The sequence below is a fragment of the Talpa europaea genome, assembly GCF_964194135.1.
Source record: "Talpa europaea genome assembly, chromosome: 1".
NCBI lineage: Eukaryota > Metazoa > Chordata > Mammalia > Eulipotyphla > Talpidae > Talpa > Talpa europaea.
This window is the reverse complement of record NC_140073.1, coordinates 137,052,297-137,080,029: the sequence shown is the minus strand read 5'-3', so window position 1 is coordinate 137,080,029 and position 27,733 is coordinate 137,052,297.

Sequence of the window (27,733 nt, the reverse complement as noted above, 5' to 3'; positions counted from 1 at the left end):
GTACGGGGGTCTAGGCCAGAGGAATGGGGGCGGGAATGAAAAGTTTCACCAGAGACAGAGTGGGGAACAGTACAGATGTTTCTACTGAAATACACTGCTGAGGGGAGCAGCGGGCGAGACAGGAGAGGTGGGCTGTGCCATATGTGGGTCAGCTCCCTGGGTGGGGATTGAGCTCAGGCGGTAGGGGTGATAGCCCTGAGACTTAACTCCTAGGCCATCAGGGATGCCCCTTCCCTCTTTTTCTTTTAGAATTTCTTTTACTGACATTTTCAGATGTTTATAAATCATTGTGATGGCTAAATTCTTCGCACTTAAAGACCTAGAAGTCATCTTTTTGAAACGCATACAAGGAGGGTGAGCCCTCTATCTCCCAGTTTCTGTGGGAGGTTAAGTCAACTTCTGCAGGCTCCTTGCTCCAAGTTGTTCCTTTCATAAAAGTTTGAGGAATTTGTCTCTCCTCCAGAGAGAGTCTGTTAGCTAGCTCTCACAGATGGCCAGCCCAATTACCAGGTGAATTTAGTTCTCTTACACGAAGACAAGTTATTGTCTTGAAAGCATACTTGTAATGAGTTGTAGCTGCCTGACTGAAAAAAAGGGTAAGATTTCTTTTGGTCTTCTCAATCTCAGAGTAAATTGCCTGTGATGGGCATCACATTCCGGTTTAATGCTTCATCCATAGTAAACATGTTTCTCTGCTATTCTTTTGGAAAGGATTTCTGGAAGAAGTTTTTGCTTTTAAGTATATTTCCCAAACAATCTGAATTCCAAATAACCCTTTTTCCTGTGGTGGAGCCACTTCAGATATCCTAACAAATAATTTAGATGATGAAATTCCAAATTCCTCACATGAAATTTAATAAAGGAATATTGTACTTAATTTTACTATTTCATTTATTAAAAATAAACAAGCTTGGCAATATTAATATCTAAATAAAACACATCCAGATAGCATAAATGTCAGAACATTCAGTTCCCATGTGTTGAGAAATCAGTGTTTATTTTTGCTTTTTTACAAAATTTAAGACAAAAATATGATTTTATTAGTGTAACGTCTTGGAACAGAATTCACCTTAGTATTTCTCCAGATAACTATTCTTTGTGCAAAAAAACGACATGGAAATTCTCATAATGGAGTGATGTTCTGCTCATGATTAAAAAAAAAAAAAAGATACGCAAAAGTTGTTCAACAAATATTTGTGGAAAAGAAAACAAAAAAAGAATGAGAGAAAAGGACTGAGAGAAGAGATTAGAATTTAGCAAAGAAAACCTAGTCTGTACTCTTCAGTTTCTGGTTTCCTAACTCTCAGACTTCAATCCCTCAATCCCTTCTCTGTGCTGTCCACAGACCTTATCACACTCTCCAGTATACTATTTAAATTCTATTCACCTTTAAACCCAGCTGAAACTCTTTTTTTAATGAGATCCTTAAATTATGTCTTCTCTGAATCTTGCTAGGAAGTTATGTCTGTACTTACTATTTGATTGTATGGCCATTACTAGTTAAGTCTAAGTTAGTTTCCCTTTCCTATCATTTGACTGTAAGCTATTGGAGAGGAAAGGGACCATTTTTAATATTCCTAAAGCATCCTCAGATGCTAGCACTCATATGAACTACAAGGGTGTTCTCAATACTAGGTTTATTAATAACTGCTCTATTTCATTGGAACTGCACCTTGCTGTCTAGGCTGACTTCATATACGCAAAGATTTCATTATGAGACTATGGATAGTAACCCATGATTTAGGGATACTATCATGTATAAATTCTCATGAAACTATGAGACTGTAGAAAACAATCTTATAACCCACAGCCTAGACCAGGCAGGAAAGAGTTATCTTTTGAGTGGTTTTTCTTTTCTTTTTTCTTTTGTTTTCTGAGGTGTTACCAAAGGGGAAGAGGGTGGCAGAGTGGGAAGCGAGCACTGTGGACTACTGTGAAGGACTAAGGGCACCTTGGTGGTGGGTGTGGTGTGACAACATACATCCAAAAAGGTGTGAAACTTTTCCTCCTAATTGTATGCAGAATTGTAAAATAGTGTTAGCTCAGGGAAAAAAAAAAATCACATTCCAAATATATTTTACCTCTGCTATTGGTATTTCACCATCCATTGGGGGGACAAGACATTATATTTCTAACAGTTTTCTATACCTTGTTGATTAAGGAAGTAATCAACTTTTGCATATCCTTTATATTTATGTAAAGATGAAGAGCTTCTGTATTTTCTAAATACAACTTTTGTTACTTGATCTCCTCCTCCTTCTGCAACTAAGCATCTCAGTAACAAGAAAGTTTACTAAAATTTCCCAGATACAGGAAAATCAGAAAATTAACAGTTATTTATTCAGTCCCTGCAATGTAAAAGGAACACGGCATTTCCAGGTTTGGTGGAGAAAGTAGAATGATGTTTGATAGAGAGCAATAAAAAGCTACTCATGGGGAGAGGGTTACATTTATGGTTGATACACAATTACAGTAGTATAGTACCATATTTTAAGGTGACAAGTAAATTATTAACATGTAACGTGATTTCTCATGTTGTACAATACTTGTTTGAAATAGAAGGAAACTGACATAATAGCCTCGCCTGAACATATAAATACAATTTCTCTTTGATCATTAATTTCACCTACTGTACATGACTGCTCATACATGCCACAAACACACCAATATAAACCTCACATCTTTCCAACTATTTAAATGAGGTAGAAAACAGTGGCAAACTAAGTACTAAACTTCTGTCGCTGTGATGTTATTGCCAAATGTTTTGTATTAGATCTCTGATATCTAAGAGATAACGCAAAATGAAAGCAAAAATCAAAAGGGTTTGCATTACAAAGTTGCTTGTCAATTTAAACAACTGAGTCACTTTTCCATATTTTCAAACTTAACTGACAATTTTAAATAATAAGGGCCTCCCTGGTGGCACAAGGGATTAAGCACCACACTATAAAGCAATCTGCAGCCTCTGCAGCATGAGTTTGATCCCTGGCCAGCCAGGGAGCAACCCACATGGCACAGCAGACCTCTCCTGACTCACCTGCTGCTCCCTTCAGCAGTGTATTTCATTCAGTCTGCCTGTTCTGTTCCCCACTCTGCCTCTGGTGAATCCTCTCACCCTGCCCCCACATCTCTGGCCTATACCCCAGCTCTTGTATGCATAAATAAATAAATCTTTTTTAAAAAATTTAAGATAATAAAAAAACTTGTTAATAAAAATAAAGTCACAATGAGGACAGTATTCTTGAAATCTTAATTTTCCTCATGGTTTCAGAAATGAGACCTTTACTCCCTCATGGACACAGCTATGCTTTCTCTCCCTTTATGGGGATGATATTCCCCATATAGCTGGCTTGAGATACCTTACAGATGCCAGCATAATGTCTTTTTGAAAAGTGAGATAGCTTACTCATGCACTATACTCTTGTATCTAGAGAGTTCCTTTTGTAAGGAACTAATACATGGCAATACATTTGAGGATAGGACTGGAAAAGTGTTTTACTCTATAGGTACGATGTCTTCAGGGTAAAGACATCATTACACTTTTATTTATCATTCTGCAGATCAGTATCTTATAAATGAAGCTATCACAGAAATGCATAAACACATATAAGCATGCAATTACATTTAGATAAATGTGGTTTTCTGTTTATTTTTATTCCAAAACATTTTTCTATGTTTTCAAGAACTATTTATTTCAGAGGGATAGTTTACTATAAAAAATTGTGTCATTTAGTGACTATTTCCTTATCAAATGAAGACATAGTAGTTACAAGTTCCAGATATACTTATATTCTAAAAATTAGCAAATATGCAAAGTAATCATTCTATTTTTTTAAATTTTTTAAAACAATTTATTTATTTATGCATACAAGAGCTGGGGTATAGACCCGAGGTAGAGAGAGGTGAGAGGATTCACCAGACACAGATTGGGGAGCAGAACAGGCAGATCTAGTGAACTACAATGCTGAGGGAAGCAGCAGGTGAGACAGGAGAGGTCTGCTGCATGATGTGGGTCAGCTCCCTGGCCAGGAATCAAACTCCCGCTGCAATGGCTGTGGATAGCTTCATAGTGCTGAGGCTTAACTCCTTGCACCACCAGGGAGGCCCAATTATTCTATTTTTTAACTATAAAAGTTATTGGAAAGACATACAACTTTTATTATAGGCAGGAGAGGGCAGGAGAGAGGGAGAGACAGCTAGATACATATATATGACATAGATACATGTTTAAAATGTATTGAGTTTTTTCTATTTGGTTCTTCACTAACTAGATTTCTAACAATGGAAAGAAAAGTAAACACAGAAAAGTTTCTAAAACAACATTAAGTTGGTGGTCATCAGCCATTAAATAATATGGAACGAAACCAAATCCACTCTTCCATTCTGGTTTGTTAAGACAAATTTTCAACTAAAATTTTTATATCACTAAGTAGTTGGAAACAAATTAGTTCAGAAAAGGCAGATAATTTTACCTTGTTAATTTTTTTTAAAGATTTATTTGTTTATGCATACAAGAGCTGGGGCACAGGCCAGAGGTGGGGGGGGGGGTGAGAGGATTCACCAGAGCCAGAGTGGGGAACAGAACAGGTAGACTGAATGAAATACACTGCTAAAGGGAGCAGCGGGTGAGACAGAAGAGGTCTGCCTCACCATGTGGGTTGCTCCCTAGCTGGCCAGGGATCGAACTTGTGCTGCAGAGGCTGCGGGCAGCTTCATAGTGCAGTACTTAACCCCTTGCACCACCAGGGAGGCCAATTTTACCTTCTTTAATAGGACTAAAAACATCAAGCCCCCCTGTATTGTTCACTGCCAAAATAATGCAACAAGAAGAAGCATATCTATGTATCTACCTAACATATTTGTACTATATGCTATATTCCTTTTTTCTGCTAAACAACTGATGATGATCTATTCTCAATTAAATAACTGATGCAACATAGTAAGTCTCATATTGATCGAGAAAAGCTAAGGAAGAAATACCCTCTTTTAATGAAATAAAGTTTTTATACTTTCAATAAATAGGCCACAACTGAAATAAAGGATTTCTAAATGAATGAACTCCCTCTTACATAAGAAAATACACTTCTTGTATTTTCAAATCCTCCAAGCAGCCTTAATAAGATATAAATCCCAAATTAAATGCATGGTTTTCTTTAATGATATAAATGATCTACAAAAAGATCAGCTGCGCTATTCTTTGGAATGGTATTTTTTCTTTCTGATAAATTAAAGGATAAAAATTGGTCAGTGAATGAAATCCACAGGATTGATTTCATCAGCATGGGGTTTGGTATGAAAACAGATCCAAGGGGTTGTCTTTCATAGCAACTTAATACTAAAAACATTTAGTTAAGAAAAAAAGAACAGCTAGAATATTTTTTTCTCATGTGGAAAAAATATATTCAATACTTGTCACTTAAGCTATTTCTGGTGGATTGTATTTTCTTATTTGTTCTCTCTCCCATCAACAAGTCTGTTTCCTCAGCAAATTAAGACTCCATCAAAACAAAACAAACAAACAAAAATCCTGTAAACACATATTCCCAGTCCTCCCAGGTAGTGCAGGGGTTAAAGACACAGGGCTATCAAATTATCACCAGCCACTGTCAGCCCCTGCAGCAGGAGTTCGATCCCTGGTGCCAGGGAGCTGACCCACATGGCGCAGCAGACCTCTCCTGTCTCACCCGCAGCTCCCCTCAGCAGTGTATTTCAGTCAGTCTGCCTGTTCTGTTCCCCACTCTGTCTCTGGTGAATCCTCTCACCCCCACCCCTGCACCACTGGCCTACACCCCAGTTCTTGTATGCATAAATAAATAAATCTGGAAAAAAAAACCCCACATATTCCTGAGGTATTTTACTATGTCATATGAGTAGAGGAGAAATGATAGCAAGTTTGCCTCTCACCTTCGCTTCAAACCCCCACAATCTAAATCATGGCATTTAGTTTATTTCTTGATTGTAATGTTTATAGCAGAAGAAGGTTAGTTTTTTTTTTAAAGGACAAAATAAGTATGGATGATGCTTCAGATTTCAGAAATCTGCAGAGAAAAAAAATTCTCCAGGACTAACTGGTCTTTCCAGTTTGAAATGGGATACTAACAGCTGTGTATCACTCCTTGCACAGTAAACAGATAACTAAGCATTCTACAAATCTTTCCAGAATTTAAGTCACTTTGTCACAAGTCAGTTCGATAATCAGAATTCTGTATATGTATTCATCATAAATATAAATTATGTTAAATACAGGAAGAAAATAGAATGAGGAAACAATCAACTTTCTCACACCTTTACTTTTTAGTTTTCCCAAATTAAATCCAATGATTATTACTGGTTCCAATGCATTTAGATGACGTGATTAAGGTTTTTGCTATTTTGCTCAACTTCTTTCATCACCAAGGTAAAGGATACAGTGATTAACAAGTACCATGACACATGTACCCATATATTTAGTTTGCAGATATGTAATACAATTTTTCTTGTTTTTTCTAACTTCTGTAATTTAATACATAAATATTTTCTAGATATTCACTTCCTCCAAGACCCTACCAGATCAGGAGTTACCAGAGGTAACCCCTGTTCTTCTGCTGAAATAAAACTTATCCAGAATGTGATAAGAGAAATGTTTGGGGCAAGATGGGTTTGTTTGAGGCAAGTTAGATAGGAGACAGAGCTTCTCCTGAGTTGGCCATGAAAGATATATTATTTCTAGTCACATAACTTGTGACTTCTTTAATTTATATATATTGGCAAGCTCTTATGGCAATAATTTAAATACCTTCATTAATTTTATTCCCTGTCTTAAAAGAAATGCCAGAATCCATTACTTATGTTAAAATTAGGAAAAGGTCTTCAACAGGTTTTTAAAGAGAAGAAATTCTCCATATTGAAGATTTAAAATGGTATCTCATTTATTTGATGTGCTATTTTTTGTTCCCATTTTACAGATAACAAAACAAAGAGCATGACAACAAGGAGCTCAGAGGTTTGGAAGCACAGAAGCCATGAGAATCTGAGGCAGAAGGATATCTGGGATTAGAAGGAAGGATCAAGTCTAAGCAGTAGCAGTGAGATATTGAAAATACTCTGAATGTCCAACCAGTAAATGCTGAGAACATTACCTAACAGCCATAAGATAAAATTATTATACAGTCATTAAGATCACATTTTCAAGATGCCAGGATTTATAGGATGCAAAGCTTAAATCACAGCAAAACAAAATTGGAGAGCAATACACCAAAATACTGACAAGCAGTATTAATAATAAAAATAAATCAATCAATCAATATCCTTCTTTAAAAAGGTGAAAAGTGCGATGTAAAGTGTTTTTTAAGAATAGGTACCAAGATTAACTTGCTAATGTTTGGAATATACTCTCCCTTTTGCAGTAATTTTAGGAAATTTAAGAATTTTTCCCATCTAAATTCAATCATACAAACCCATAGAATCTAAGATACAATCCATTTCAAGACATACTTGTCACCAAAAGAGGGGGAAAAATCTGCCAAGTTTACTAGCATATTTTAATTTTATGTAGTTTAATGCAAAAAAAATTATCTTAGAATTGATGAAATATTGCAAGAATATTTCTGATATCACATTTTATACAGTCCTATGATTTACATCATGCTTTTATCATTTTGTTCAATTAGTGCAGAAAAAGAAGCTTTTCTAAGCGGGAAACCCTTTTTCCCCTGAAGCAAAAGAACTTAGCTCTACTTAAGAAAAAATGGTGATTTTCATTTTATATTATCTTTTGTGTCAAGAACCTGACTACTTCTGGTGAATTAGCATATTTTTTAAAAGTTTTGCTACATCTAGATGCTTTTCTAAAATGTGACTGCCATAACTCATTACCAAATTTTATTCCACTTCATTCTAAATTGGAAAGAAAAACAATGCCAATTGGGTTAGATCACACATATTCAAGTGGGAAGACCTGTCAATATAAGTTGAAACATGTTTCCATTTTTATGTATACTTGATATATTTTCATTGATATATTTATCATGGGATATGTAAGTCATCCTGACTTTTCACAATTTGACCAAACAAACTAAAAATTATGTTCACACTCCCACAGAAGTTCTCCATATGGAAGATGAATTGAGGATCAGATTAAGAAAAGCCTTTGTATATCACTCTCACAATTGTTTTTATTTTAACAATTTTTTCATTTTAAATGTTTCCTTCCAGTTTTTTTCCCTTCCTGAAAAGTGAACAAAAGGAGGTAAGATTTCAATTTGACCATATCAACTATAAAACACAAATCTAAAAGGTCAGAGGCCAAAACATGATTTACTTTCTATTAAAATGAAAAATTATTCAAACTTAACCATGTACATTGAAAATATCACTGATTCAGCTTTATGTTTTGTCAAAAATCTCACTCTATTTGTAATTTTTGTTTAACTGATGCATATGAGCTGGCAGGGAAAGAAAAGTCCCAAAAATTTAAAAAGTGTGACAAGAAACTCTGTTTGAATGTCTGTGACTTTACAGAGTACACTGAAAAGTGAATCTAAAGGGAAGCTAGGGGTAATCAATTTCAACAATTCAACTCCAGACTATCTGGATATATAATTCAATAACACAGGTTAAAAATGAGACTTTGAACACTCACTAGTTTCTATTTAAACTAGAAAATAAAGACATTTATTTTCTTTTAAATTGTAATTATAAGTAGGCATGATTCCAAGATAACCCTATATGCATTAATCTAACTGATTTCAAGGACAGGAAGGCAGTTTGCACATAAAAAAGAGAAATAACTGTAGAATAACAGTAGTAGTAGCAGCAGGGTGTGTATGTGTGTGTGTGTGTGTTTTATACTGCGGATGAGATAGCAGAGCCAGAATTGAGGGCAGAAAAGGTACATGTACCTGGGGTTAGCTGAGCATTAGACAATGCAATCTGAAAGATCAATAGGAACTTCAAAGGCTAAATTCCTGATTAACACATGTATAAATGAAAAGTCAATATTTTCCTTTATGTTAATTATTAATCAAAATCCTATGCAAAAAGTTTAGCAACACCTGGCAATTTGTCCTTTTACAAGCAACAAAAACTCTTTTCATTCAAGCCTTAATTGTATATCTGAAAAAATGTTCTAGAGCAGAAAATAGAAGTGATAAATGAGATTCCAAGCTTATTGATGTGAATGTCCTCTAAAGCTGTGTTATTACTCTAAACTCAGTTAAGCAGGTTTTAAGTCACCCACAAAACCAACTAATGAGAAACAGGACAAAAAGAATAACATCTTAAAACTCTGCTAGTTAATTAAGATTTACAACTGATAAACAATGTTCAACTCTTCATTCTTTAGGAAATATGGTTAACAACCTATGTAATTCAAGCGTTTTCCTGAAATTCATAAAGCTAACCATTCTTTAAAATGTTAGCTAGACTTACAAAGTCATTCTTTTCATATGTGTGTTTATTAAGCGAATGAGTTAGAATTGGATCTTTCCATTTAATCAAAATATAGCTAGTAAGACAGGTAAAATAAATGAAACACTCAATAAAGAAATGATACTAACTACAAAATTACAAAAACAAACACTGTTCAAGGAAACGCGCTTGCAAGATCCTCCAAGTAAACATCTATCCAGTTCTCAATGTTTCCTGCACTAACCCAACTGTCCAAAGACCAAGTTGTCTTTACTTAATTTCATGGTTTATTCATTATCAATGGAAACACAAAAACCAACCTGGCTGCAGCCAGCAGTCACAAGATTCCTTGGATCAGATCAATAAAATCTGAAAGATAAACAGAAAAATATCCTGTAAGTTAACCAATTCAATTATTCAGTCTTTTATTTTTATTTTACTAAGCAAGAAGTAGAAATTAGAAGTTACTTGGTTCCCTGTACCATGAGATTTACTGGCAGAAAACACATCCATTTTTAATAAGGAAGAAAATGTTCTATAAACTTTTTAATTTAAAGTTATTTTCTATACTTCATATAAAAACATATATTAGATGCCCAAACTAGGTCCTATTTTTATTTTTAGCAGTTTCTATTTATCTAAAGTAGAGGAGGTTTTTTCTTTTATTTTTCATATTTTATATATTCCTTTTTTATTTAATTGAGAAAACATTCACTTACATCACCACATGATTTAGAGGTATAGTATTACCCTCTTCATGTGTAAGTTACCACACAAAACGCACCACCAAAGAACACACTATCCTCCACCATGGTCCATTGTGCCCCCTCCACACTTTGATCTTCCCCATGTCAAGCCCCCTCTGATAGCCTCAATTCTACAGTAAGATTTCTAGGGTTTGTTACTGGTTTGGTTTTATCTGACACTGTTGTTTTATTTCTCTATTTTCCACATGTAAGTAACGCCATCCAATATTTGCCTTTCTCCTCCTAACAGACTACTTAACATAATCTCCTCTACTTCCATCCATGTTGTTGTAAATGCCAAGAGTTTTATCTTTTTTGATATCTGGGTATTATCCCATTGTGTGTGTTTATACACACACAATATATATATGTATGTATATAAAATATATATAATGCGTGTGTTTGTGTGTGTATTACATAACACTGGCTCTTAATCCACTCATCTGTCTTTGGGCCCTTAGACTGTTTCCATAGCTTGGCTAAACAGTGCAGCAATCAGCACAGGGGTGCATATATCTCTTCGAATTAGTGTTTCAATTCTTATTCTCTAAAACATCTAATCCCAAAATGTTTTAAATAAATTCTGTGCTTAATGCACTGCCATGTCTCTTAAAATATAAATTGATGCATTTTGTTCCTTAATCTGATCTTACATTCCCAGTCTACGGTTTTTAACCCCAAATCAACAATCTGTCTTTATGCAACAAATGTCAAATAAGACAATTTTAATGACAACCATCAACCTTCTCATTAGTTTCTTCAGCCTAAATGCTGCCACTAAAATATCCTAAGATGCACGTTATCAAGTGAAGCAACAAAAAAGATAAATCAAGGACATAAGCAAACCTAAAATTTCTGTGTCAAAAGTCGGCCTATCTTTTGGACAGTTAGTACATAAAACAAATTTAAAATGGCATAGGAGATTCTTAACTTGTATAAAGAGTATCTATGGCTAAATATCTATTTCCGAGTTAACTGGTTGGAATCTAGAATGTTCCAATGTTATTGTTAGAAGTGTTTCATTATTAGACTCCAAGATTAAATACAAAAGCTAAATTAAATGGTAATTATTTAATGAAAATAATATTCTTGTACTCCAGTGAGATATGTTCACTACCTTGACTATAGTAATCATTTTACTATATATGTACATTGAAATGTTGTATACATTAAATATATATCATTTGTATTAAAAATAATATAAAGGTAATATTAGTAAACAAAACACTTATAATTGGAAATGAAATCTTTGATTTTTAATCTTAAGGGCAATTGATTTAAAAAGTTAAATTTATCATACAAGATTGAAAAATAATTTATTTGTGGAGATGCAAAAAAAGAATAGGGAATATTATGAGATCCTTTCAAGATGAAGAACTTTGTTTCCATTTCTACTTCAAACACTTTATTTTACTTTGTAAATATTGTTCTAAAACCAACAATTCTCCAACTGTGTGCTAAGGTACATCAGAATCCATAGTAAATTCAGAGAATAAAAGTGAAATATTGTTATTATATGAAAAAAACAAAGCAACATCTATTATCACACAATCAACTAGGTTTACGTATTTTACAGCTTCAATGTTGAGGTTATGTAATGTTCCTTTCAAAAATGACATGGTTATACAAAGTTTGCTTTTTGTTTTTTTGTTTTTTTGGTTTTTTTTTGTGGGACCCTCGCCAGTGGCCGGGGATCGAACTGGCGCTGCAGAGGCTGCAGGCAGCCTCGCAACCCAGCGCTCAACTGCTGCGCCACCAGGGGAGGCCCAACAAAGTTTGCTTTTTGGTGGCAAGTGATATAAAAGCAAATACTGTATGAAAATCAACGTGAAAATGAGGATGCCAATATCCAATCTGACTCCCACGTTTGAGGGCAGAGTAGAGTCTATCAGGTAAAAAGTAGTTGTGGGTTTCTAAATATGAAATAAAAACTTTTTACTTTTAATTTATGTGCATTTTTCCAAATGTTCAGAAGTTAAGACATACATACTTGCTATGCTAATTAACTGGAACTGTGAGTTTCAAGTTTCCCTGCATATCTGAAAGTAGAGCAATCTATAAAACCTTTTGTAAGTAAAAGGATTTAAAGTGAAGGAGTAATTACCATTAATTTATATGGGAAAAAAAATTGTGAGTTCTCAGACCCCCAAAATGACCTTCAAATCATACCAAATAACACATAAAACCTAAAATCACACTAACACATAGGAAAAACAGCAATGAAATGATAACTACTCAGCCTGTATCAAGGTGTTCCCAGGTTGGGAGCTTGGTGGTGCTGCTCTTGCAACATGGGGTGTGTGTGGCTTTACCCTGGCAGCTGGAGCGCTGACTGCTGTGTCCCCTTTTCACCTTTTGGAAAAGCAAAAATCCTTTTCACATTTCTCTCTCTTTGTGAAAAATGAGATATTAGTAATGTGGGTCTTTTGTAAAAGCAATGAAACACACCAAGAATTTTAAAGTAGGGAACCTGTATTTCTTTTGGTGGGGGGAGGGACATTATGAAAAATATTACCCTTTGAGAAAGTGTGGAACATTATCAAGCAATGTTTCTGTTTTTTGCAATTTTTCTCCTCAAACTTAAAGAGAAATCAGCAAAGATTTGTTTTTTTATTTAAGACTAGAAAAGGAGAGAGAAGGAAAGGAGAGGAAGAAAAACATCTCACTGACAGAAGAGAGAACATTCTGAAAGAGTGGATGGATGGTGGGTACATATACACGGAGGGGTTGTGTCACATGTGACTGAGTGGGCACACACAAGTGCATTCGAATGTGTATGTGCACAACTGTGTGCTGGGATGGCTAAAATAGTACATGTGGGGGCCTCCGTGGTGGCACAGGGGTTAAAGTCTCAGCACTGTCAAGCTATCACCAACCACTGTATCATGAGTTCGAACCCTGGCCAGGGAGCTAATCCACATGGTGGAGCAGATCTTCTGTCTCGCCTGCTCCTCCCCTCAGCAGTGTATTTCAGTAGATCCGCCTGTTCTGCTCCCCACTCTGTCTCTGGTGAATCCTCTTACCCCCACCCCCACACCTCTGGCCTACACCCCAGTTCTTATGTGCATAAATAAATGAAAATAAATCTTAAAAAAATGAAAAAAAAAATATAGTACATGTGGACGCCATGTGAAGACAGACAAACCAGCAAGTGGACACACTGCAAACATACATATTTTAATCATGTTGATTATTAGTTATCATTCCCTAACAAAAGGTGGTTTCCAGCTGTTATAGGACAACCCCGATATTGAACGGGTTCCTGGCTGTGGGTCCTCACCAGCGCGCTTAAAAGGGACTTATTAATACTCCACTACAGACGCACACAAAAGGTTAATAAAAGGTTTATTTACAAGGGAAAAGGAAATAAGGAAAATGTACAACTCAGGGAGAAAATAGGGAAATAAAGTCTTTAATGCGTCCTACCCAATCTGCCGACCTGGAAACCCAATGTCACTCTCAGAGCTGGCCAGACGCTGCGAGCTGGCGGAGAGCCAAAATGGGGGACGCCCCCCAAAGCCCATGTGTCTGCCTTTATACCAACTTGGCTACTTAACCCCACCCTTAGGTCCCAGCCACCTTCCCTTTGGTGGTGATGGGATTTGGAGTTTCCAGTGTCTTTGGCTTTGGCCTGGGGTGGGGGTGGAGTCCACAAAGCCTGTATGGAATTAGCTTTAGGACATCTTTTTCCCCCTAACTATACTTGCCTAGGATGAAGGTAAGTCTGCAAGAATACATTTGTTTGTGGGCAGTTTTAAGTCTTAATTTACCATTTGACCATCAGCACTTCTTGGTAAGAGCACATTAGCATACTAGATATAGATCCTGATGTCTTTAATATTAACTAGATTCTTTTGAACTTTCTAAATGCATTTTCAAATATGTGGTTTTAAAGTGAAAACAAAATGTTCCTTGTGGAGTTTTTCAAAAGTCAGGCTTTATAAGATATGAACTGGCTGCTTTTAGTATTCCATAATGTGATTGGAAAAAATACTCCAATTTGCCCCATCTCAAAAATTTTTTTTTGTTTATTTTCTTTATAATATAATATGATCAAACACAAACTTATTTTAAAATATTAATGCTATTTAACCATGTGAGGTCATGTATTTGAACCTATAGACTTACTTAGCTAAGTGTTCAGCACATGGAAGAATATCAGTAAATATTTGTTAAATGAATGGAGGTGCTTATTGTGCTTTTCTCAAGGTTTGTCAAATTTAAAGTAGTCGAAAATTCCCCCTTTGACACAAATAGATGAAAACCTCATCCTTGCACCACCTGACTTGCATTAAAAATATTTAGTAGAAATAATGTTCCGAGGGAGGAAGGGTTTTATTTTTGACCTCATGGACTCACAGTCTCTTGAGGTATTTGTTTGTTTTTTCTTATCTTAAAGGGAACACTTCCATTTGCAGCTCCAAGAGCAGCTGCTTTGTAATAACTCTCTGCCCCCACTTTTTTCCCCACCCAATGCAGTTATTGAGCAAATAGGCACAGAATAGTGAAGATTTATGTTGCCCTAAGGCTCAATTCTCACTGTGACATCTGCCATTTCAAACATACAGGTCAAGACTCCAGTGTACTATCTAGCTAAACAATGCCCTAAGCATAACTCTAATGAAATTCTTTTCAATAGGACTCAGCATCTGCTTCCAGGCAGCTTAACTAATCAGCATATTAAAAGCACTCCTTTTCCATCCTCTAGGTCTCTTTCTCCACACCAAAAAGGTAGGGCAAATACCAAAAAATAACCTTGAGTTAATTGCTATAGCTCTTTATCCTCTTTTCTCCAATGAGAAAGGATGCCATTTCTCCATATGATAAATCATTTTGCCATGGGAAGATGAAACAGTAGCCCAGATTTCAAGCTCAAGTATGCCTGTTTTACTTCACAAGGAAAAAAAAAAAAACTGAAAACAGCAGACATATTTTTAGCTATTAGTTTATCAAGGTCAATTGTCAACAGAAAAGCCATCTTACACACTTTCAGTTTTCCCTTCTTAAAGTTAAACTTGCATCTGAAGTGTCACTGCTTGAGTAATAGAAAAGTTACTGCTTAAATCTGTATCCATTTGTAATAGATACAAATGTAGGGAGCCTTACAGCACCAAGATAAACAAAAAGTCAATTCTATTTTCCTAAAATAAACTGAAGTGCTTTTTATTTGATTATAATCCTAGTATTTTTAAAATACAGGATAGGGTTGTTGCTTTTTTTTTTTTAACAGCATCATTATTATTTCTGGGATTCTATGATCTATGCTGTAAAAGGGCTTCCTTATATTCTAGGGGGATGCAATGGTTATAAAAGGACAAAAGACAAAAAGCCATAATGCAAAGCCAAATACATCCACTGTCTCAAAGAAATAGCAGCAAAAAAAGACATGGCAGATGAAAGAAAAAAGCAGAATTCCTGTTACATAGACAAGGATTTACCAAAGAGGTTGATTTGAGTTGGAGCCTAAAGATTTTTCTAGGTGGATATGGAGTAGAAAGGCAAGCTCAGATAAAGGATGGCGCAGTGGAAGAAGCAAAGCTGGGCAGTGTTGAGAACACCTGAAGTCCCACCAGGCTGCAGTGTCACACACAAGAAGAACAATAATTGGGTGAAAGGCTAGGTAGGGTCTTGGGGAGAGGGGGGTAGTGACCTTGAATGAAACGCTGAGAAGGCTATATAATTAAATATATTTAATTTTGTATGCTACTGCGAACCACTGAAGGTTTTAAATTCAAGTACTGGCATAATTAGGAAATTTAATCTGACAATACTGTGTAGATTGGGTCAGAGATGAGAAGAGATCGAGAAGAATGGACTATTTAGGAGGCTCCAGAAGACCAATAAATGGTAATGAAGTCAACTCAGGTAGAGACTGTGCACACAGAGGAGGAAAAAAGTAGTGCAGAGGCCAATGTCTTAGTTGGTTCAGGCTGCCATAACAAAATAGCATAGACTGGGTGGCTTAAGTAACAGACATGTATTTTCTCACAGGACTGAGGACTAAAATCCTAAGACCAGGGTGCCAGGGTTCTGGTAAAAACACTCCTCTAGCTTGTAGAGAGCTGCCTTCTCTCTATGTCCCTGGCCACTGTGGAATTATGGCCCCACTTTCTTGACCTTATTTAACATGAACTACCTTCTAAAGCCCTTTCTCTAAATATAGTCATAGGGAGTTGAGAGCACCAGAATAATTTAGTCCATGGCAATGCATATAACCTAGGAGACTTAGAAAATGGTTGGATATGAAAGTCAGAGAAAAGGAACCAGAAGAATTTTGAGGCTTGAGCCAAAGAGACTCCCAAAAAGTTGGCATCATTTTAAGAAACAGGTAAGAACAAGGGAAAATTAGGTTGCTCAGCATGAGTGGAGAGTTGACAGGCTTTTAAGATACATTAAGTGTTAATTTATGGTAGGATAATCAAGGAAAGGTAGTCAACAAACAAGTAAACTATTCATGGTTGGTATGGGTTTATGTGATATGCAGAAGAGTGAACTTTTACATGAATATTAAATTAAAACAAAAATGAAGGAACTTTTCAAGGATGACATAATTAGACTGAAATGTATCAATACAGAATCAAAAGTGTATGTGTGTGTTCCAAATCACAGTTAAGTAGTCTAGTCAGCCCACACCAATGAATATTTAATTATATTTTGCCTTATAGACAGGTACAACATTAAGAGAGAATACTGGTTCAGTGTAAGCCCACATCGTTTTTAATGAATATCTCCTGCCCGTCCAGAGGGTGGGCTGCTCTGGGTCAGTGACCCAGCACATTCGTATTTGTACCTCAAGCACTCAGTGTGGTATATGACATCAAGTCAATGATCTATAAATGTGGAGTGAGTCACCACCCAGAAAAAGAGGCTGAGTCATGGGTATTCCTACTAATTTCACCTCTAGACATTAGATTATTCATATAAAACAACACTGTTCCAAGCTAGGCACTAGTAATCAGTCTTTACGGAATGTTCTATGCTTGGATGAGTTTGCTGGAGCTGCTGTAACAATGGTTGAAAACAGAGGTCAAGGCTGAAGTGGTCCAGTGACAAGCTGGGAAACTGCATCAAATTCACCCATCTACTGTCACCACACAGGTGGTAAATGGGCTAGTGATACAGCAACTAGAAATAAAATGTAACCATTTTAAGTAAAGAACTTTCAAATGCCTCAATTATGAGAAGTGTTTTATTAAAACTGTATTACTAGTTCTAACATAAAAGTAACAGAAATTCTAAGAAATGATCACAAAGTGTTTTCTAGAACCTGGACATTTTTACAGAGTATGACACATGCACTACTGATTTAATCCTCATGAGACCAAATAAAGCTAATTTGCAATTTCCTAGGAGAAAACTGAGTTTATAAAGAGAGAGTAAATATCTAGTGCCTATGGGTAAAGATTCCCAATTAACTGACATTACACAAATGTCATTTATTAAACAAATGGCAATAGAAGTCAGATAGACAAGGTGGAATACATACATATATTCTGATATATACAGTCTGTGTATTCTAAGATACATTTTTTTTTTCATCTCTATTTTGGGAAACTGATGGCTTTTCCTAACTGCGTGATTCCCAGGAATTCCAACAAATTCAAATTCAGGCAGAAACATTAAGAGGATACACACTTTAGAAAAACTGTAAGAGAGCAAGTGACAAAATTTTGAAATCAAAAGACCCCAGCCTCTAGTAATATATCTCTCTATTTTCAGTGGGACATTTTGGAAAAATGCATTATTAATATTTTAAGAAACTTGTTGATACTACCTCCAAAGGTCTATGGCAAAAAGGCCTTACACATTCCACCAAAGGACCTTTTATTTTTCCTTCTAGGTAATTTCTATTTTCTCTATATCAGACATATTACTTAAGAAATTAGGTTAACTTTTTAAATTAGCTGGACAAAAACCTATTCACTTACTTAAAACATTAGTCCCTAACATTTGAAGTTTCACTTAAAATGTTTAACAGTAAAGTAAATGTACTATTCATAATTTGTTTAAAATCCTTAAAGGAGCATATTCTCTGTAATACCTGGATTTACAACTGAGATTTGAAAAGACATGAAATACACAAAAGGCACTTGTCAGGAAGGCAATAAGCTACTTGGAAGTTTGAAAGATTAATCCCACAACCTAGACTTTCTCCAATCTGGAGAGTACACATCTCCAAGACCTATCAAAAAGGTCATTGTGTTCCCTCTGTGAAACTTGAATTTCAAAGGAATGTACAACTATAGTCAACCCTTAAACAATACAGTAAATCTCTGCCCCAAAATTCTAATTTTTTTAAAACTCAAGTAAGGCACTAACAGGCACTAACAAACCAAACTGGAGCATTCCACACATTTCCGGATCCACCTCTCCAAGGCAGAGGTTTGTTCCTGGATGAATTCAGGTATATTTAACTCCCACATATGTAATTGTTAGAATTCAATTCCGGCATAACTTATTTAATTTAATAAAAAGTACAAATCCCACAAAAAGGTATAATAAAAGAATTAACTTCAAATCTGTTTATTACAAGAACATTTCCACCATTTTAAAGTTCTCGCTGCATTTTCTATTACATCCAAGTGATCAAAAAAAAAAAAAAAGAGGTCAGAATTTATATGTAACAATGGGAAATCCTGTATCTGGAACAAATGAAGCTGTAGCAAAAGTAAAGGTTTCCTATAAGTCTACAAGCATTTATGTAGGAAAAGGATCTGCTCTTATCACAAGTTAAATATTAAGTACTTTCTCAGACTCCATCATCCCTCAACCGTACCAATCAAAGGCTAAATATTCAATTTTACCCTAAGTAATGCTATTCAAAAAACATTATATAGTAGCTTAAATTAACTATATCTTTTCTTTTAATTCACCTACAAGCCACCCTATAATAATAATTTTTGACCATTTATTTAAAACTATAAGGAGGGCCTCCCCGGTGGCACAGTGGTTGAACGCTGGGTTGCGAAGCTGCCCGCAGCCTCTGCAGCGCCGGTTCAATCCCCGGTCACCGAGTGAGGGTCCCACATGGAGCGCAGACCTCTCCTGCCGCACGCTGCTCCCCTTAGCAGTGTATTTGGTCAGTCGGCCTGCTCTGCTCTCCACTCTAACTCTGGTGAATTCTCTCGCCCTCCCGCGCTTCTGACTGTACCCAGTGCTTGTATAAATAAATAAATAAATAAATCTTTAAAAAAAAAAATAAAACTATAAGGAAAATATTACAAGTGGTGTTTAAATTATTTCATTCTTTGTATAACAGAAATAGTGCTGCATAGGTAAATAGAGTATTTCTGGCTACTGGGGTCCAAAGAACATCTTCATCATTATTTTGCTACAAGAATGTTTCCCAAAGAAATTGAGTACAGGTGGGAGTTATTCACTCTCTCACTAATGATTTTTGAGTAATTGTCCATGGCAGGCAATTTCTAGGGTCAAGTAATTTAACAGTGGTAAGTTAAATCAAGATTCCTAAACTTTTGGAGCTCGCATTTCTCTATTAGAAAACAAATACACATAAGAGTGAAGACTGCTGTGAAGAAAATAAAGCAAGGTATGGGATGAGTTAGTAAATGACAGAAGCTTCTTTCTTCATCCCCAATTTCAACAGCAGAAAGAAGTAGCCAGAAAGCTAGACCCTCACCTGTCAAAGGGGAACATTTCCACTAGCAGATGCTTGACTTACCACTGTTCGTAAGTTAGACACTGCAAGTGTAACAAGTTCAGGTGAATTGTGAAAGTGCACAAAATGTGCAATTTGGGGACTAGTATGGGGCTTCAGTAGTCATGGTGCCAATACTAACACTAAAATCATACATTTAAAGGACATTAAGTTAGTCCAATATAGTCCTGCTTAATCCGGTAAGCTAAAATAACCTCTGCTGGCCTAGATTTTTGGTTAGCTAAGAGTCATTATCAGGCATGACACCTGCTTCCCAATGAAAGGTAATCTTTAGTAATGGACTATCTTCAATTGTTAGCTTGCCCAAGTGTCAAGTGTCATGCAAGAAAGGAAATAATTGAGAGACAAAGGAAAACAAATGACATCATTTTTTAAGTCCTCATGCAATGAAATATTTTCAAGTAGCATGTGTTTCATTTTGAAACTTCTGACATAATAAAAAAATTAATTTATAGAAGGTGTTTATATACTCTACCCGTAATAAATCGATTAACTCTTTATGCTTGAGCCAGGCATAAAATTATAGGATATACAACTGTCAGCACTCCTGTTGTACATACGTCTTCAACTTGGTAGGAGCTGGAGATGTGAATTTTGACAGTAGTCAGACAACACTGAAATGCTGCCTGTGTGACTCACATGAAGTCAGCGCAGACTAGCCTGTACAGGTCACCTGGCCCCTTCTTGAAGCACTCAGCACTTAATGGACTAGTGCCGCCACAGAGTAACTATATACACTCTTTAGCAGTTAGAGAAAGTCAATGGGCCTCTCCCTGCCTGTAATGAGGAACTCAATTATCAACCTCTGTTGTGTGTGTGTCACATCCCAGTCATGCTGTACAATTGCTATTGTGTTTCCATCTGCCAGTTTCAGTGTGCCTTTGGGAACAGGGCTGGAGATTTAAGTTCTTCTTTCACAAGATTTTTTAAAAAGCTGTGGCTAATAGCTGACAAGGGACATTTAAATAATTGAGACAGTATTGTTTTCTACCCATTCCCAAATGAAGAAGGCCAAGTTGCTTTAAAAAAAAAAAAAAAGGGCAGAGTAAAAACATGAAATTATTCTTTTGTGATCTGCAGTAATTTGCTCCCAGACAGATTTATTGAGAAACATAAGATTCAGTGTGATGATGCATCAAAGAAACTATCAAGACTTCCTGGCATTGAACCACCTGGCAGGTGTAAGAAATGTTCCCTGCTCTAAGGTGACCTATGCTTTCTACTGACTTAGGGGAGTCAGTGTGTTGTTTCAATAGGCAACACAAATGGTTCATAGCAGAGTTAATATCATTTTTCTCCTAAATGCAAATGTATTTTTCTTTACATCATCCTTAGGAACAGTCAAGGGTGTAAAGTTCCTTACCCTTATTTTTGAAAAGGAAAATCAATCTTCAGGAGATTAAAGGAATGTCTTAGGGTCATCTAAGTTGTCAGAAACATAGAGAGGCAGCACCATCCTGATGGGATGATAACCTGGGTAAAAGGAAGGGAACTGGCAGAAAATGCTGCATAATCAATCTTCTGGAAGGGTTCTGAGCTCTGTATCAAATCTCTCCCAGCTGTCACCCATCTTTTCTGGCTCCATGCATTCTATTTAATCTCCCCCACGATGAAAAGATGGATAGAAGTAAATGGTGTATGCTCTTTTAAGGCAAAACTTGCTGATATGACTTGGATATTTTTCAAAATATTACTATTACAAACCCTAGCATTGCCACAGGCAAATTAAATAGTGAATTATGATATTTTGACCTCAAAACTCAAAATGCATTTTTGTATATAAACAGGAACTATAAGAGGTAAATTTATACAAACAAAATATAGTAAGCAATTAAGCAATTTCAAGAACAACTTTTTTTGCAACAAAAATTAAACGTGCCAGTGGGTCTTGGTACTGTACAAATAATATATTAAATAAATTTTATAAGATACTTTTTCTCAGTAGTCTTAGTACAAAATTAGGAGAAATATTCTAAAATCAGAATTTCATATTATGTTTACAGTCATTACTATGATATAAACAGTTTAGATTTAACAAAATCATAAGCACATCTCCATAACTTCCTTTCCAAGTACAATGCTTTGTTAATTCAACATACAACTTTGTATTTCTGTTTTTAAGTTATAAAATAAAGATAATAAGTCCTTTCCTACCTAATTCACAGTGCTATTCTACCAAAAACAAGATAATACTCACAGGAACAGCAAGATAATTACCACATTTTTAAGGTGGTAATAGTTCCATAAAAACAGACTATGATTCTGAAATGGTAGATAATTCATTTTAATTAGACCACTATTACATGGTCTATTAATGTTTGAATGTTATTACTACAAAAAAATTTTAATCTTATAGAAATGAACAAAAATTCAAACAAATAAAAGCTGGGTATGAGGAAAAGAGCTTAGAGTTCTCTGAGTATTAACTGAAATAATATCTCTTCAGAGCATATTAAAACACTTGGCATACAAGGGGGCTCAATCAATTAATTTTCTCCCCTTCCATAAAGTGAATGTGCTTCCATCCTGTGATTGATGCTTATCTTTACTAACAATAGATTAACCTGAATACATATTGCCACATGCTTCAAATGGGAGAGTGTTTACTTAGTTTTTAGTTAAGGCTGACCCTTATTGGTTAAAATGTACTAACACCAAAATCAATGAAGTTAATGGTAGATTTCTGATGGTGACATCAACTTCTCCACCTGCCCACTCAATTTCCTTCTCCTCCTTCCACAGGCATTGATCTCAGCAAACATCCTGTAAGCTAAATTCTGTCTCAGAGTCTACCTCATCAAACACAACTTATGACATGTCAAATGCAGTCTCAACTGTCGGAGATCCTTCCCTGGTATGTGACTGTTTAGTGAGAGATGATGTCTTTTTTCTCTCGGTTAATTCCATGTCACCATCATGACTACCGGCCAGCCTGAAGCTCCTGCTTCAGTACAGAAAGGCTAGGACAAACCCACCACTTCACAATAGAACAGAACAGAGGGACTGGACAGAGAATGAGAGGAGGCGTCAAAAGCAGAGAAAAGGGCATTGGGGGGAGAGATATTGATGGTGGGATTTAAATTCATCAATTTTTTTCTATGTACAGGTGAAAGATCATGATTATTGTTGGTAAATGCTGACATTAAAACTTACTGTGAACTTTCCATAATACACTTTGGTTGATATATAAAACATAGTCATATTTGTTTCTGTGCCTTTCATGGTCTATAACATAAAGTATGTAAAAAGGCAAAAAAGGCATGATATCATCTCAAACTACAAGTTACTTTTAAAAGCAAAATGAAGTAATTCCAACAACAAATAAAGCAATACTAGCGTATAATCATAATTGAATATCTTGCCAGGTATACACATAGTTAGTCAGCAATTGAACAAAATTGCATGTATAAGGACGAAGAATATATAGCAGCCTTGCGTAAATTAGAATCTAGTAGTTTAACTCTAAATGGAATAAAAGGTTCCAGTGAATAAGTTGACTGGCTGTGGTGCTAAGTGGAAACTACTCATCTCGAAGAGCACATTACTATAAAGCTCTGTTCTAATCTTCTCGTCAGGAAGACTCTCGTCATTGGCAAAAGATTAGCAGCCTTTCCCTTTGACATAATGATTGCCTGCTGATTTTAGGTTTATTAACTGCTCTAGTCAATAGGAATACTTCACTAAAAGCCTATCAGTTATTTCAATATGCAAAGTGTTAGGTAAGGAATGGTGAGGAAAATTGTGAAAAACGTCAAATGCAGTTTCAACTGTCACACCTTAATTACATTTATGTAACTTATTCAAGTAAAACACAGGTATAGCAGCAATAATAAAACACATGCAGGGATTCAATCGTACCAAAATCATTTGCTTTTCCTACAAGCAATGCAATTTTATTTTGACTTATAATTTGAACAAGATTAGAATGTTCAAAGATTACACCTGCTAAGGGAAAATTAGAATTTATCAAGTCTTTCTTAAATATTTAATTAGCAAACTATAAAAATTTATTTCACCTTTTTTGATGATGGGGCAGTGAAAACTAAAATATTTTAAATCTCGAACTACTGGGCTGTTGGAAAAGTCATGATGTATTTTTTCTATGTTTTTTATGCAAAAATTTGTCACAACTTTTCCAACAACCAACAGAAATCAGGTAACTTTATTGAATTACCAGACGAAGAATTTTTCTGTAATTTGTTGGCTCCACACTTTAATTACCCACTTATATATTACGCCTTTGGTTCAGAGAATTCTATGAAATCAGTATTATTTAAGAACTAGAAGTTAAGAAAGCAAATATAACTACCAAATCATTTTGAGCTCTAGAGTTTAGGCTCTTTCTTTAAAAAGGGCCTCCTAAGCTTTAGATGAAAAGCTACCTTTATTCACATAGTTTCTATACATTAAGCAAACAGTAACATGATTAAAAATATAATTACATTCATAGAGCAGTGCAAATGCTAGTGAAGTTGTTGCAATGAAGTTTTAACAATCATTTTTTACTTTCCTCATTTTTAATAACTGCTTCTCAATAAAGCTGCTTGAGTAAAGGCAGGTCAATAAAACTGTGTAGGTGGGGCCTCCCTTGGTGGCGCAGTGGTTGAGCACTGGGCTGCGTAGCTGCCCGCATGCCTCTGCAGCACCTGTTCGATCCCCGGCCACTGGTGAGGGTCCCACATGGCGTGCAGACCTCTCCTGCCGCGCCCACTGCTCCCCTCAGCAGTGTATTTCGTCATTCTGCCTGCTCTGTTCCCCGCTCTGGCTCTGGTGAATTCTCTCACCTTCCTGCACTTCTGACTGTACCCAGTGCTTGTATAAATAAATAAAATAAATCTTAAAAAAATAAATAAATAAAACTGTGTAGGTGGGTAAAAGCTGGACGCTTCTTCACAAAGTTGTCTCCAACTCTGGAAGAATCTATACAGTCTACTGAATTTCATCCTATTTCGTTACAGCGAGGATATCAGTCAAAATATGGATAACTCCTTCAAATTTAAGACAAATCTCCCAGGGCATCCAATATTTAAATAATTAAATCTGGAGAAGAAAAGGGCAACAGTCCAACAAAGTAAAATGTAGAACCTTACAGTAAATTGCAGATAGCAGCCACTGAAAGTTGGTGTCTTAATAATGTATGATAAACACCAGCAGAAACTAAATTATTAACATGTGCCCGCCTGACATACATTTGGAAAGTTACACTGCAATGGGAGAGTGGAAGTAGCTGGATATACTGGTATCCACAAGACAGCAGCATGTTGTATTTCACGTTCTTCTTCAGTGATGTTTGTAAATTGTGTTTCAAATATCCAGTAACATTTTGAGCATTTGGCAATACTAAACATCTGCCTTTAATGAGATAGCTAATATTCACTGAATATTCAATTTTGGGCACTCTTCTCATTCAATATATGAACTCACAGGGTCCTTTTTAAAAAGCTAATGAATTGAAAATATTATGACTTCTATAATGAATTGAAAATATTGTGACTTCTCTTTAAAGAGCAGGAGGTCCATGTCCGCAGCCTCTGCATCATGAGTTCGATCCCCAGCTGGCCAGGGAGCTACCCACATGTCGCGGCAGACCTCTCCTGTCTTGCTGATACTACCCTCATCAGTGTGTTTCAGTCAGTCTGCCTGTTCTGCTCCCCACTCTGTCTCTGGTGAATCCTCTCACCCTTCCACACCTCTGGCCTGTACCCCAGTTCTTGTATGCATAAATAAATAAGTCTTTAAAAAAAAAAAAAAGCAGGAGGCCCAGAGGGTACCCTGCTAAAAGTTCATCTGGAAGGGACATGAGCAGAATTTGAACTGTGCTGCTTCATTTCAGAAGCCAGGTTCTTAATCACTGATGTCTTTCCCTTACCGGTAATGTAGCAGTGATGACACATTTACCATCATTTTTTTATTTGTTTATATTTGTTCTCTTCTCTTCACACCTAATTGATCCCAATCAGGCACCACAAAACTATAGCCTGAGTGGGACTTCCTACACTAGGAGTAATAGGGCCACATTTTTAATGCCAGAACTGTCGAAGTGGAGGGAAAGGGGTGGGGGGAAGAGTTGGGGAAAAAAGGAGAAGGAAACACAGATATAGGGACAGAGTTAAATGTCCATTTAAAGTCCACTTTGCCCCAGTTAAAGACTAAAAGCTAATGCCCTTTATTTCCTCGTTTAGAGCAACCGTAAAGGGTTCTTTAGACATAAGTCTCACATGCATGTAGCTAAAGGAATGGAAAACACAAAAAAGCTGTGTTTTCCTTTTCATTCTGTCATTATTTTTGTAGCTATTTTAAAGATAGAACCATACTTATGCATCACAGTTTGGCTTCAACACACTTAGTTGTTCAGGTTTTCCTTTTAGTAAACATAACTTTTTACTTAGAAATCAGTTAAACTTCACAAGAAACTGCAAACGTGGCACAGGTTCTTGTGTACCTCTCATCCAGCCTCCCCCAGACTGAATGGGTCACTTTCTTTCTTTCCAAATCTACCGTCTGAAAAGCAGACAAAACAATGCTTGTGCAGAATGCTCGCCACTGGCCTGCAAGGTGGCTTCCCGACAGGGTCCTGACGGCGCTACCAGCAGGCCTGGCCAAGCCTGGTCTCCAGCAAGAAACCTGCTGGCAGCCTGCCCTCACACAGTATGGTCTTCGTCACCGGTGCCAGCAAGACTTGGCCTCATTTAAAAAGAAAAATAGCTCTGTCAATCTTTGGAGTGAAGTTTTTGAATGCTTAACTGAATTCAATTAAGACAGGAAAAAGGGTTTGCCTTAATATGTACAGAATTTAAAAAAAACTTTTTATTTTTTCTTCCAAAGCCTTTACTTTTCTCGAATGAGAAGAGACATTTACCTTCATATAAGAAAGATAAATTGTCATAAAGAATAGGCAGAGTACATTAACAGGCAGAGTACATTCTAGAGAAATATTTAAGTCCTGGGTTAAGAAACAACATGTGCAATAAAGGTCTGAATGTGCAGTCTGTGGTTGAAAAGAAACTGAACAGCATCTAATCATATGGAAGTTGTGTATTTTTCAAGAAATAAAACCTCCAATGTTGCTTTCCCAGACTAAGACTAGTGAAAAAGTTCTGAGACTGCTTTTACTACTTTGGGCTCTCTGCCCAGTTTTAATCACCAGTAAGGAAGTGGGGCTCTGACCAGCAGAGTATGTTTCATTTTCAAGATAGCTAGTGGTAAGCAGCAGTGTGTTTCCTAAATTACAACCTAGATTCTAAGTGTAGGAGAATGAAAAAAAAAAAAATGTGGGCAGGATTACTGCAGCTGTGGCTATTTGACCTCCTTCTGTAAATGGACCTCTTTCTTCAGCATCTGTTTACTGAGATGGCTGATTCCAAAGTAAGGGAGACAATCTTAGGTCAGAGGTCAACAGATCTTATTTCTAACCGACTGCCATCACTTTTAGATGGGTCCGACTCTTCTTTCCAAAATTAGGACTTGCGACTATGTTCTTGGAGAAAAATTCAACTTAGCCTTCATGACAGTTTTTAAAGTATTTTCTAAATGTTTGTTTTCTTCTAGAGGCACTTTCTCTATCTTGAATGACAAGAAACTTATTTTTTGAGATATGTTCTCCCTATAATAAAATATATCCAATCTAAAAGTCTAAAATCATTTGATTATTGAAAAGTGTATTCTACACAGAAAGAGAAAACTTTGTTCAATAAAATTCAGCATGTACTGACTTTGGTATAATTATCTCATAATTTTCCTAAAGACTCTTCATTGATGGCTCTAGAATAGTACTATACTGTGAGGCATTCTATCCATGTCTCTTGTACAGGTAACAGATATATATATTTCACACAGGTTGAGATAATGACTTAGCATTAAAATGAAAACTATGTTAAAAGGAAAAAAAAAAACCCAGGAGAATGCTTAGATACAAAGATAC